The sequence below is a fragment of the Colobus angolensis genome, unplaced genomic scaffold (genome assembly GCF_000951035.1).
Source record: "Colobus angolensis palliatus isolate OR3802 unplaced genomic scaffold, Cang.pa_1.0 Scaffold92, whole genome shotgun sequence".
Lineage (NCBI taxonomy): Eukaryota > Metazoa > Chordata > Mammalia > Primates > Cercopithecidae > Colobus > Colobus angolensis.
The window spans coordinates 5817012-5830821 of record NW_012123154.1 but is presented as its reverse complement, the minus strand read 5'-3'; positions in this window follow the sequence as shown (position 1 = coordinate 5830821).

Here is a 13810-nt window from a genome sequence, read left to right as displayed (position 1 = left end):
TCACTGCAAGCTCTGCCTCCCAGGTTTACGCCATTCTGCCACCTCAGCCTCCCAAGTAGCTGGGACTACAAGGGCCCGCCACCTCGCCCGGCTAGTTTTTTGTATTTTTTAGTAGAGACTGGGTTTCACCGTGTTCACCAGGATGGTCTCGATCTCCTGACCTCGTGATCCGCCCCTCTCGGCCTCCCAAAGTGCTGGGATTACAGGCTTGAGCCACCGCACTCAGCCTATTGAGTGCTTTTAGCATGAAGGAGTGTTGAATTTTGTTGAAGGCCTTTTCTGTATCTGTTGAGATAATCATTTGGTTTTTGTCATTGGTTCTGTTTATGTGATGGATTACATTCATTGATTTGCGTATGTTGAACCAGCCTTGCATCTCACGGATGAAGCTGACTTGATCATGGTGGGTAAGCTTTTTAATGTACTGCTGGATTCAGTTTGCCAGTGTTTTATTGGAGATTTTCGCATAGATGTTCATCAGAGATATTGGCCTGAAATTTTCATGTTTTTGATGAGTCTCTGGCAGGGTTTGGTTTCAGAATGATGCTGGCCTCAAAATATGAGTTAAGGAGGAGTCCCTCTTTTTCTACTGTTTGGAATAGTTTCAGAAGGAATGGTACCAGCTCCTCTTTGTACCTCTGGTACAGTTTGACTGGGAGTCCCTCTGGTCCTGGGCTTTTTTTGGTTGGTAAGATATTAATTACTGCCTCAATTTCAGAACTTGTTGTTGGTCTATTCAGGGAGTCAACTTCTTCCTGGTTTAGTCTTGGTAGAGTGAATGTGTCCAGGAATTTATCCATTTCTTCTAGATTTTTTAGTTTATTTGGGTGGAAGGGTTTGTAGTATTCTCTGATGGTAGTTTGCATTTCTATGGGATTAGTGGTGATCTCCCCTTTATCACTTTTTATTGTATCTATTTGATTCTTCTCTATTTTCTTCTTTATTTGCCTGGCTAGCCATCTATTTTGTTAATCTTTTCAAAAAACCATCTCTGGATTCATTGATTTTTTTGAAGGATTTTTCATATCTCCTTCAGTTCTGTTCTGATCTTAGTTATTTCTTGTCTTCTGCTAGCTTTTGAAATAGTTTGCTCTTGTTTCTCTAATTCTTTTAATTGTAACCTTAGCATGTTGATTTTAAATGTTTCCTACTTTCTCCTGTGGGCATTTAATATTATAAATGTCCCTCTAAGCAGTGCTTTAGCTGTGTCCCAGAGAGTATGTTACATTGTGTCTTTGTTCTTGTTGGTTTCAAATAACTTATTTATTTCTGCCGTAATCTCATTTTTTTCCCATGAGTCATTCAGAAGCAGGTTGTTCAGTTTCCAAGTAGTTGTGTGGTTTGGAGTGAGTTTCTTAATCCTGAGTTCTAATTTGATTTCACTGTGGCCTGAGAGACTGTTTGTTATGGTTTTCATTCTTTTGCATTTGCTGATGAGTGTTTTACTTCTAGTTATATCATCGATTCTAGAAAAAGTGCTATGTGGTGCTGAGGAGACTATATATTCTGTTGATTTGGGGTGGAGAATTCTGTAGATATCTATTAGGTCTTCCAGGTCAAGAGGTGAGTTCAAGTCCTGAATATCCTTGTTAATTTTCTATCTCAGTGATCTGTCTAATATATACAGTGGAGTGTTAAAGTCTCCCACTATTAATTGTGTGGGAGTCTAAGTCTCTTTGTAGGTCTCTAAGAACTTGCTTTATGAATCTTGGTGCTCCTGTATTGGGTGCATACATATTTAGGATAGTTAGCTCTTCCTGTTGCATGATTCCTTTACTATTATGTAATGGCCTTCTTTGTCTGTTTTGATCTTTGTTGGTTTAAAGTCTGTTTTATCAGAGACTAAGATTGCAACCCCTGGTTTTTTTTTTGTTTTGTTTTGTTTTTTGCTTTCCATTAGTTTGGTAAATATTCCTCCATCCCTTTATTTTGAGCCTATGTGTGTCTTTGCACACAAGATGGATCTCTTGAATACAGCACACCGATGGGTCTTGACTCTTTATCCAATTCCCAGTGTGTGCCTTTTTATTGGGGCATTTAGCCCATTTACCATTAACCATTTATGTTTAAGGTTAATATTGTTATGTGTGAATTTGATTCTGTCATTATGATGCTAGCTGGTTATTTTGCCCATTAATTGATGCAGCTTCTTCATAGTGTTGATGGTTTTTACATTTTGGGTTGTTTTTGCAGTAGCTGATACCAGTTATTCCTTTCCATATTCAGTGCTTCTTCCAGAAGCTCTTGTAAAGGCATGCTTGGTGGTGACAAAATTCCTTAGCATTTGCTTGTCTGTAAAGGATTTTATTTCTCCTTCACTTATGAAGCTTAGTTTGGCTGGATATGAAATTCTGGGCTGAAAATTTTTATCTTTAAGAATGTTGAATATTGGTCCCACTCTCTTCTGGCTTATAGGGTTTCTGTTGAGAGATCTGCTGTTAGTCTGATGGGCTTCCCTCTGTGGGTAACCTGACCTGTCTCTCTGGCTGCCCTTAACATTTCTTCCTTCATTTCAACCTTGGTGAATCTGACAATTATGTGTCTTGGGGTTGCTCTTCTCAAGGAGTATCTTTGTGGTGGTCTCTGTATTTCCTGAGTTTGAATGTTGGCCTGCCTTGCTAGACTGGGAAAGTTCTCCTGAATAATATCTTGAAGAATGTTTTCCAACTTGGTTCCATTCTCCCTATCACTTTCAGGTACACCTATCAAAAGTAGATTTGGTCTTTTCACATAGTACCGTATTTCTTAGAGGCTTTGTTCATTCCTTTTCAGTTTTTTTTCTTCTAATCTTGTCTTCATGCTTTATTTCATTAAGTTGATCTTCATTCTCTGATATCCTGTCTTCTGCTTGATCAGTTTGGATATTGATGAAGTTCTCGTGCTCTGTTTTTCGGCTCCATCAGGTCATTTGTGTTCTTCTCAAAACTGATTCTTCTAGTTAGCAATTCCTCTAACCTTTTATCAAGGTTCTTAGCTTCCTTACATTAGGTTGCAATATGCTCCATTAGCTTTGAGGAGTTTGTTATTACCCACCTTCTGAAGCCTACTTCTCTCAATTCGTCAAATCCATTCTCCATTTGGTATTGTTCCCTTGCTGGTGATGAGTTGTGATCCTTTGAAGGAGAAGAGCCATTCTGGTTTTAAGAATTTTCAGCCTTATTGAACTGGTTTTTCCTCATCTTTGTGGATTTATCTACCTTTGGTCTTTGCTGTTGATGACCTTTGGATGGAGTGTTTGCATGGTCATCCTCTTTGTTGATGTTGATGCTATTGCTTTCTGTTTGTTAGTTTTACTTCTAACAGTCAGGCCCCTCTTCTGCAGGTCTGCTGGAATTTTCTGGGAGTCCACTCCAGACCCTGTTTGCATGGTTATCACCAGCAGAGGCTGCAGAACAGCAAAGATTGCTGCCTCATGCTTCCTCTGGAAGCTTCATCCCAGAGGGGCACCTGCCGGATGCTAGCCAGAGCTCTCCTGTATGAAGTGTCTATCGACCCCTGCTGGGAGGTGTCTCTCCATCAGGAGGCATGGGGGTCAGGGACCCACTTGTGGAGGCAGTCTCTCCCTTAACAGGAGATCTGCTGCTGTCTTCAGAGCTGGCAGGCAGGAACATTTAAGTCTGCTGAAGCTGTGCCCACAACTGCCCCTTCCCCCAGGTGCTGTCCCCAGGAGATGGGAGTTTTATCTATAAGCCCCTGACCAGGGCTGCTGGCTTTCTTTCAGAGATGCCCTGCCCAGAGAGGAGAAATCTAGAGAGGCAGTCTGGCTACAGTGGCTTTGCAGTGCTGTGGTGGGCTCCACCCAGACTGAACTTCCCCGCAGCTTTCTTTACACTGTATGGGGAAAACTGCCTACTCAAGCCTCATTAATGACAGACGCCCCTCCCCCCACCAAGCTTGAGTGTCCCAGTTCCACTTCAGACTGCTGTGCTGGCAGTGAAAATTTTAAGCCAGTGGATCTTAGCTTCCTGGGCTCCATGGGAGTGGGATCTGCCAAGCAAGACGACTTGGCTCCCTAGCTTCAGCCCCCTTTCCAGGGGAGTGAACGTTTCTGTCTTGCTGGCATTCCCAGGCACCACTGTGGTATGAAAAAAACTCCTACAACTAGCTCAGTGTCTGCCCAAATGGCCACCCAGTTTCATGCTTGAAATCCAGGCCCTTGTGTTGTAGGCACCCAAGGGGATCTCCTGGCCTATGGATTGTGAAGACCATGGGAAAAGTGTAGTATCTGGGCCAGAGTGCACCACCCCTCATGGCATAGTCCCTCATGGCTTCCCTTGGCTAGGGGAGGGAGTTCTCCAACTCCTTGCACTTCCCAGGTGAGACAATGCTCCACCTTGCTTCTGCTTGCCCTCCATGGGCTGCACCCACTGTCTAACCAGTCCCAGTGAGATGAACTGAGTATCTCAGTTGGAAATGCAGAAATCACCCAGTTTCTGCATTGGTCTTGCTGGGAACTGCAGACAGGAGCTGTTCCTATTCAGCCATCTTGCCTGGGAATCTGTAATTATATTGTATTGCATATTCTTCCTAGGTTGGGTATGTGTGTGTGTGTGTGTGTGTGTATGAGAGACAGAGAGAGAAACAGAAACAGAGACAAGGAGACAGAGACAGTGAAACAGAAACAGAAACATCTTCCAGGTTCTGCTTATTAAGCAATATCCCATGAAGTCACTGAAAAGTATTATATTCTCCTAATACCTAGTGTCTGCAAATCTGGCAGTTGTCACTGATAATTTAAACAAGATTGGGTGACTTATTCATGTACACACACATCCACAATCAAACTTCAACAGTCAAGTGTACCCTTTTCTAAATAATCACATTGCTAAAATGTACCATATGGCCCATTTCTTTAAACAGTAAATGGTAAGTTATTATTTTAGGAAATGAAAGCTAAAAGAAATAATATGTCTAATACAATGAGTCATTTTCTCTGCACAACACAATGTTAGCACTGAAAAGGACCTCAGCGATTCCATTTGCCCCGTTTTCAGATGAGGAGATTGAGGCTGTTAGTTACAGTGGTTTTGCTTCATGTCCCATCCCATCGGGGCTGCTATGCAAGCTCTCAGTCTAGTCTTCTTTCCTCTACACTTGGTGGCCATCAGCTGTAACAAGTCCTGACTAGACCAGGGCTTTGTTGTTGTCTACAATTCAACGCCTTTTTTGCCTGCGCTTGTTCTGACCCTGCTAATCAAGGCTGTAGGGCAGCTACAGAAAGACACCTGCAAAGACACCTGCTATTGGCTTACCCACTCTTCGCCTTCCCTCTGCTTGGGTCTGAGCCTCAGAAAGCCACCTTCTAGTGGATCTTTGCCTTGCTTTTGTCTTGTCTTTGCTTTTTATTTGTCTTTGCTTTTGTCTTCTCCGGACAAATAAGAAATCCTAGACCTCAGATCACTGTTCTTTGCTTCCCAAAAGACAGAACAGCTCAGTCCCGGCTGCCACCTTCTTTCTTTACTCTTTGTTTAAATGTAATCCCACATGCCCTAGACAAGCCTCCTGATTATTTTTCATCAAACATGAAAATAGCTTACTTTTAACTGCTGGGTGTCAGTCTCTTCTAAAAATTTTGTTCCTAAGGAAGTGATCTTGCAAATCAGTGCTTAAAGTCACTTTTTAACTGCCTCACATAGTTTCATTTCTTTGACAACTCTTTTTAAAGGGGATTGCTTTCTTCTCCTTGTGGTTTCTCAAATCTACTTCTAACCTCAAATAGCAGTGATGCAATGTAGTTTTATAAGATAATATACTAGGACCATCTATCCGATATGAAACCAAGCATAATCATTGCAATTATTTCTAATGAGTTCAGATAATGATAATGCAAATAAGAGTATGACATATGTAAATGTTGATTAGCTTTCTGGTTCCTTCATCGAAACTTGCCTTGTGTTGCGCAGCCTTTTCTTTGCATTGTCCAGGGGTTTTGTTATTACAAACCATAATATTTAACCCATTTCTTCTACTAATAACTTTTAATATTTGTGTAATGTTATAGCTTTTTATTTTTGACATGTATCTAAACCAGAAAAAAATATTCCCTGTACATGATATTTTTAGGCAAAACATAATGTCTGGAGCCCCAAGTGAAATAACAGTGGAGAACAGAATGTTGGACAATTTGTGTGGCATGCTTAGCTTAATTTGTTTCTATGGCACAAGCAAAGCTCATTAATTCCATTTATTATTTTAAGCCACTTGTTTAATGTTATGGATTTTAAAAATCAGTTGGTGTTAGAATTTTTAATAACAAAGAGAAAAGCCATTGATTATGGAACTCAAATTATCTAAGGTTTACCCAGAAGACAAAATCACTTGGCCCTCTGTAAAGTTCTCTTTGTGTTCCTAGACCCACAAAGTCTTTAGTCTGAAGTCTCAGAGCTTAAATTGCATTGGCCCTGTTAATCTTTGTCAAAAAGGAAGTTTGGGCAGCAGTTTCAGGGAAGGGTTGAGAAGATAATTCCTGGTCCTATTTTATTCTTTCCTCATTTGTTCAGTGCTCATGGCCATCTACAACATTCCTTAATTCTATTCTGCCTAACCCTCTTATTTCCACATCTATAAGTATAGTGCTACATAATAATTACAACCTTTAAGAAAATGGAGAGTTTTCATTAAAGGGCCCCTGCAAATCTACGATGCTAGATGACAGATGTTACTAGAAGGCCAGAGTATTAATAGCACCCATGATAACTGTAGTAAGAATATGTCTCATTTTCTTTTAAAGACATAGATATTCTATTTTAATCCTGTAAAACTCAAAGAAAATTTGGGTGTTAACACTTTGAAATACTTCTACCTCCTTAGGGGGAAATCCAAACTGAAAGGAGTTAATATCCACATCAGTTCCTAAAGCAAAATGCCTGACACAGACTAACAAAGCTCTTTCTCATCCTGTGGTAGGAACTTAGGGGTGATAACTCACACTGAGAACTTCTGATCTGAAAACACTAAGGAATTTCTGCCATTGGAGGTAGAAAAAAAAGACAAAAATGGTCTTCTCAGGTGAGCTTAACTTTCAAATTTTTCTGAGACTTCCTAAATGTGACAAGAACTCTGCTGTGTGGCAACCTCATGTATCCACAACAGAACTAAGAACCAAAAAACAAGTAGATCTCTATCCCAATAGATTTTATAAAATCCATACTCTAAAACTCCTGAGTTTTATTTATAGAAAAGCTCTTTAACCCTTTGTTTAAATCCTATCTACTCTTAATGATACACAGTTTGAATTATCTAAATGAAATAATCTTCAAGCACATAACAGATTAGAAACAGAAAATGAGAAAGGTATAGTAGATATTATGTAAATAAGCACAAAGAGTGGCAATAATTAAACACACTATCTCTACCTAAAGGAACAGAGATAGAAAACTCATATAAAAATCTAAACTACAGTTTTATGGGAATAGTTAAGGTAAGAGTCTGCAGGCAGCACTGTATTGCTTTACAAAACAGCATTTCATTTATATTATGATGATTTCAGATCACCAATTTAAAAATTCATTTGTGTGAATTAAGAACAGGTACCATTTTCTCCAGATACTTTCCCTTCATTTGTCCTGAAATTATTAATTATTGACTTTTATTTAAATAAGATATCTTATTTTCATCTGCTGGAAAACTTTTTCTGAGAACCATATATATCTTCAATGTCTATAATTTGAATGGAGAGCCCTTTCAATGTGGCATTTCTGTTTCTTCCATAACCTCACAACAATATGTGGTGGCCCCGCAGTCATCATGGCCTTGTTAACAATTAGGTTGGTATAAACTATATTTTAGAAAAAGTCTTCCAGAATGCCTCTCCTTCGAAAATGGCTAAAAGGGCAAAGTGTCAGTAATTCTGCAGACATGCTCCATGCATGTTCTGAATAAGAGCCATGGTATAGTGAGATGCTATCTCTAGGAAAAAAAAAAAGAATAGATTTTCAAGATTGTGGGCACTGATGTGACTTCTCTAAAATTTTCTCCTTTGATAAATTTTCCTTTACCTAGCCGTTGCCAAACTGTCTCTTCTAGCAGAATGCCCTAGTTTTTTTTCAGTTCCAAAGTTACCAAAATCCCAGGAACATTTCACACAAAAGAGAAGCATTTATAGCAAGCATGGGTGTGGCATGTTTTCTCGGTGGGAAGTTGTCCTCCTCCACAAGATCTTGCCCACACTCAAACAAACTTGCTTCCCATCACATTCTTGGTCTGTCAGCACTGTGTAAAAGGAAATCTCATCTCCTCTCTGTTGATAGCAGAGCTTATATCAAACAGGGACGTATTTCTTCCTCATTCATGGACAAGTCTGATTTTCTCTCTGGTGTGTAAAACTGACAATACCCACAAGATACTACTGACTTGGAAGTTTCACTGCAGGTTGCTACCATACCAGCATTTGGTAAACTAGCTCCCTAGGTGAGACAGCATTAGATGACCTCCTTCGAGCCACACTACTTGCCAGTATCCCCTGGGGGACAAATTATGATTGCCGCTTCCTTCTTTGAAAACACTCCTGCTGAGTACCTACTGTATGTGAGTCACTGTGCAGGCACTAGAAATATAAAGCAGAAAAAAAAAAAAAAAGCAGATTCTACCCACAGGGAGCTCCTAGTCCAGTGGTGAAGAGGTGTGTATAACCCTCAAGGCCCTGAGAAAATCCCCAATAGTGCTCTGCACAAGCTACATTCTGATAGGAGGTGCCAGTGCTTTTCTTCTTCCAGATTCAGAGCCCCAGCAATCCCAGGATGACGGAAAGCCCATTTGCAACCCTCTTCTGTCTCCCTAAGCATTCAACAAACACTTAGTGAGCACCTGTCTTTGCAAAAAGCTTGGAGAGTGATAAAAACAAATCAAATTCACATGTTTAATTTATGGCGTTTAGGAGGTAAATCCTAGTGTGGATTTCACATGGTCAATGATTTGCTTTCCTTGAGTTTGCCCTCTGCAAACAATACCTTTGGTGCTATGACCCTGAAGTCCTCCCAGACCGCCCCATTCATCTGAGTAGTTAGGCCTCTGGCTGAAGGAACAAATGGACAAAATAAGCCCCCTCTTGTTCAGGACTTGACTAACATTTCAGAACTGCGGTCATCCATTTTAAACAAACCAAAGCACATCTGACAGATCTCTGAATTTGCATTAAAAAGAGCACATCTACAGCTCCTAACAATCAAAAACGACTATGAACACTGCTTGCTTCAGTGATGCCAACAGACATTTTCTTGTTACATGTGTGGTGATCTGAGAGAGGTGACATTGGACCCCGTTTGACTGGTTAGTGTTTAAATAAAACTTAACAGAACAGGCAACTAAAGGAACTCAGTAAAAGACCAAAAGCAGTGCTCAAAGGGAGCGCCTGGATAACCATGATGTAATTGCAGATTGACATATATATGGGTTTTTCATTATTGTTTTTAAAAACTAGATATTATTGCTTTATTATTATGTTGATGATGATTATTGAAAGCACGAGAGCAATGTTTAAATGGTGAGAATGACTCTAAGCCTCTTTTTGTTGCTGTGACTGACAGAACTAAAGTGGTTTGCTCTCACCTTCACAATACCAACTCTGCCATCTTATGGAAAATATTGGAAGTACCTAGAGCATTTCATTCTATTTCAAAGGCACAGGTTGCTGGTAAGAGGGACAGAAAAACAAGAACATTGTACCTTCTATTTCTACTACATGTTTTTAATCTTTAACATTTTTACCAGCAGAAATCATTTAAAAAAACAACAACTCTCAGTCTTCAAATAATTCTTAGATTGCTTGCCAACAAAGATGTCTCTCAATCTTGACACTGGAATTCAGTGTAAAAATCTTCAATGATATTTTGTACTGATATGAATTTCTACTGTCCCATAACACTGTGTAGTGACTTCACTGTATATTAACTTCTTTTCTACAGATGTTTGAGCTACGAGATGAATTAATTGAAAAAGTCAAAGCCTATCAGGAGCTATCCTATATGATGTTGGTAGCTTGTGAAAAAATAAATGTCTTTTTTCTTATACAAACTGATAACAAGACTTGCTTTCACAATTACTTTTTACATTTTTGTGCATATAATACCTGTATATTATGATCATATTTGAAAGTGACCAGAAAGTGTTATTTAATAGAAACTACATACATTTTTTATGTCTCTCTGGACCCTTTGATTCTAAGTAAATTTACAGTAAGTTAGCAGTAATAGACTATTCTTTTCAACTATGAATAAAAATGTACATTGAAGTACAAGATGACTACTGTTTTCAATACATTTTCCTCACTGTATTATATATTTATTGTAGTAAACTTGGAAACCACATGCATTTCGAATGTTCCTGAATTCTTCAAATTTTGGAGGATTACCCCCCTATTTCATACACAAATAAAAGTCTTAAGCTACATGACTATAGGAAACCAGCCCATTCCCTAAAAACTTCTGAGCAACGCTGGAGAGGATTTACATGTTCTGCAAGTGCACCCAGGAGACGCCACTGCCCACTGCAGACAGCTGCTCTGGGCTTCCCCACCAATGCCCCGACTCCAATTACTTCTCAACCCTGCCGCTCACTCCACACTGCCTCTTCCCAAAACAGGAACTCGGCCTCTCTTTTGATTCAGCAAGCAAAGTTGGAACAAACTTTTGTAACTAACAAATGTTACTAAAGTTTTGTGGTAAATATACTCCAGAAAAGAAAAGCTTAAAGTAGGTCTCAGGTACCAATGGGTCCCGAGACACTCTGAATCCACCTTCAGAGGCTGGTCTCCACCAGACTCTCTCTTCTTGCTCCCCTGCCTCTATCTTGTTGCTCCCAAGGAGATCTGCCCACTTTTGACTTGTTCATTGCCTCTGGGTCAGGTCACCAAAATATCCTCCACCACAGCCCAGCCAGGGAGTAAAATCCCCTTAACATGAGAATACTGTAATCTCCACAAAGATTATTTAAAATAACACTGTATTCTTTACATCATTTGACAGAACATTAAACATCTGACCTGAGTCATCTCACTGGGATTCCATCCCAAGATCAGACTTTCCCAAAAACAATGAATGAATTTGTCTTGAACCAATTGCTAGTACCTCACAGTGCATTCATCACAAAAAAAAAAAAAAAAACAAAAGGGACGGTGTTAAATTTTATGGGAACTTTCTGTATTGCTTTTGCAATTTTTCATAGTTCTGCAACTTTATTTAAAAGGAAGCAGGGAGGCTTGTTTTAGCGACATATTCCAGATTCTACTCTTAGAGATGAAAGCACAACAACATAAAAATTCATACATTTTTTTCCATTTCCATTTATCAAAGTCAAAATATAGTCTAGTCTCAGAGTATCTACTTACAAGCCAAATTTTAAGAAGAAAAGTTTACATTGCTGATATGACTGCCTTTTCCCTTGGATGAGCATTTGAATTCCTATGCCTCGTTGGACAAATGGAAATCATATCGTGTCAGGAATTGGTGGGTTCTTGGTCTCGCTGACTTCAAGAATGAAGCCGTGGACCCTCGCGGTGAGTGTTACTGTTCTTAAAGATGGTGTATCTGGAGTTTGTTCCTTCTGATGTTTGGAGGTGTCCGGAGTTTCTACCTGCTGGTGGGTTCATGGTCTCGCTGACTTCAGGAGTGAGCTGCAGACCTTCGCGGTGAGTGTTACAGTTCATAAAGGTGGTGCGTCCGGAGTAGTTCGTTCCTCCCATCCACAGTTGTTCATCCCTCCCAGTGGGTTTGTGGTCTCGCTGGCTTCAGGAGTGAAGCTGCAGACCTTCGCAGTTAGTGTTACAGCTCATAAAGGTGGCATAGACCCAAAGAGTGAACAGCAGCAAGATTTATTGCAAAGACCAAAAGAACAAAGCTTCCATAGAGTGGAAGGGGACCCAGCAGATTGTAGCTACTAGCTCAGGTAGACTGCTTTTATTCCCTTATCAGGCCCCATTCACATCCTGCTGATTGGTCCATTTTACAGAGAGTTGTTTGGTCCATTTTACAGACAGCTTATTGGTCCGTTTGGACAGAGTGCTGATAGGTGCGTTTACAGTCCTTTAGCTAAGACAGAAAAGTTCTCCAAGTCCCCACCAGATTAGCTATACACAGAGTGCTGATTGGTGCGTTTACAATCCCTTAGCTAGACAGAAAAGTTCTCCAAGTCCCCACCCATCCCAGAAACCCAGCTGATTTCACCTCTCACTGGCCCCCTCAGCGGGACTTTGCGGCACCTAGCCCAGGCAGTCTGGCAGCCCAGAGGGAGCTCGTCCCAGACAATCGAGAAGAAAAGAGGGGAAGCAAGAGAGAGACAGAGACCTGCTATCATGGCCAATGATCCCGTGAAGAGGGAATGGCGGTCCATGCACGGGATTCAGCCTCCAATCAAGCTCAGCAGGCTCCAGCCGGCTGCCCCAATTGTGGGGCTTCCCAAGCCCCTGCTCACCTGGAACAGTCACGGACCGGCGAGTGCCATGCAGCCCCGCCTCCCACCTGCGCCTCTCTCTTCACACTTCCCTGCAAGCAGAGAGAGCCGGCTCTGACCTTGGCCAGCCCCAGAGAGGAGCCCTCATAGCCCAGCAGCAGACTGAAGGACTGGAGCATGGCCGGAGTGGTGCCAAGAGCAAGCGAGGGCTGCTAGCACGCTGTCACCTCTCAATATTATATGGCAGATACATTTCATAGCAAAAACTTATCTTAAGCATACCCTAAGAATCACCCCAAGGCTTAAGAAGAATGTGTGTTTGGAGACCTGTGCTAAAGAATCCAGGAGCAGCCAATGCAGAGATTAGTCTCTTATGTATGAGGAACATCTGAGCCCCTAGTCCATCCTGTGGAAGGCAGTCCATGCAGGAGATTGAGGCCCTTTGTTTTGGGTTAAATGAAGGTTGCCAAGTGGAGGTTGCTAGCAGAAGGGTGATAAGTGAAAATGTCATATAAACTGCATGCTTTTTACAAGTGGTTGCACTCCTCCTCTCCAGCCCACTATCACTGGACTGCCCCATATGTAAGTCCCCTCAATAAACTCTATGTCTCATTCACTGGCTTCAGGTCTTTAGTTCAGCCTCTCAAACATGGTGCCCTCCCTACCGAAGTGAATGACATCAGGCATGGCACATATTAGATGTTCCTATAATCTAATCATAGCTATGATTTAAACTACAGACTAGTATATATTATTTTTCTTCTCTTTCATGTTTTGCCTGTGTCAAAATAAGTTAATCATCTCTTTGCTCCTCCTCTGCAATCCCACTACCACTACGTTTATTATGGCACTCTTTATTAGTCTCTTCATGAAGCCCTCCCCCATCCCCCAAAATTCTGCTTTTCAGTATTATATTTCTAAAGTAAGAAATGTGAGCCTTGTTTTTATCACCCTGCTTAAAATCTTGAAATAGAAGAAAGACTCAGATCCAAATTTCTCATCTTGATATATAAACTCATCCATTATCTGACCCAACATAGATTATCAGCCTTGTCTATTACACACAATGTGTTTCTTTCTTGCTGTTGTCCAAACATTGCCCTTGCTCTTTCATGCTTATATGATTTGGGAGCTCTTCATGTACAATGCTTATATCATCTTGAATGCTAGATATATTTCCACATTTTTTAAGACCTAAGTTCAATTACATCCTATTAAAAGTACACTCAATATATAATTATTGACTGGGTGTGGTAGCTCATACCTGTAATCCCAGCTCTTTGGGAGGCCGAGGTGGCTGAATCACTTGAGTTCAGGAGTTTAAGATTAGCCTGGCTAACATGACAAAACCCCATCTCTACTAAAAATACAAAAAAAAAAAAAAAATCAGCAGGTCAGGCCAGCTCAGCTTTGCTAAAAATCCTCG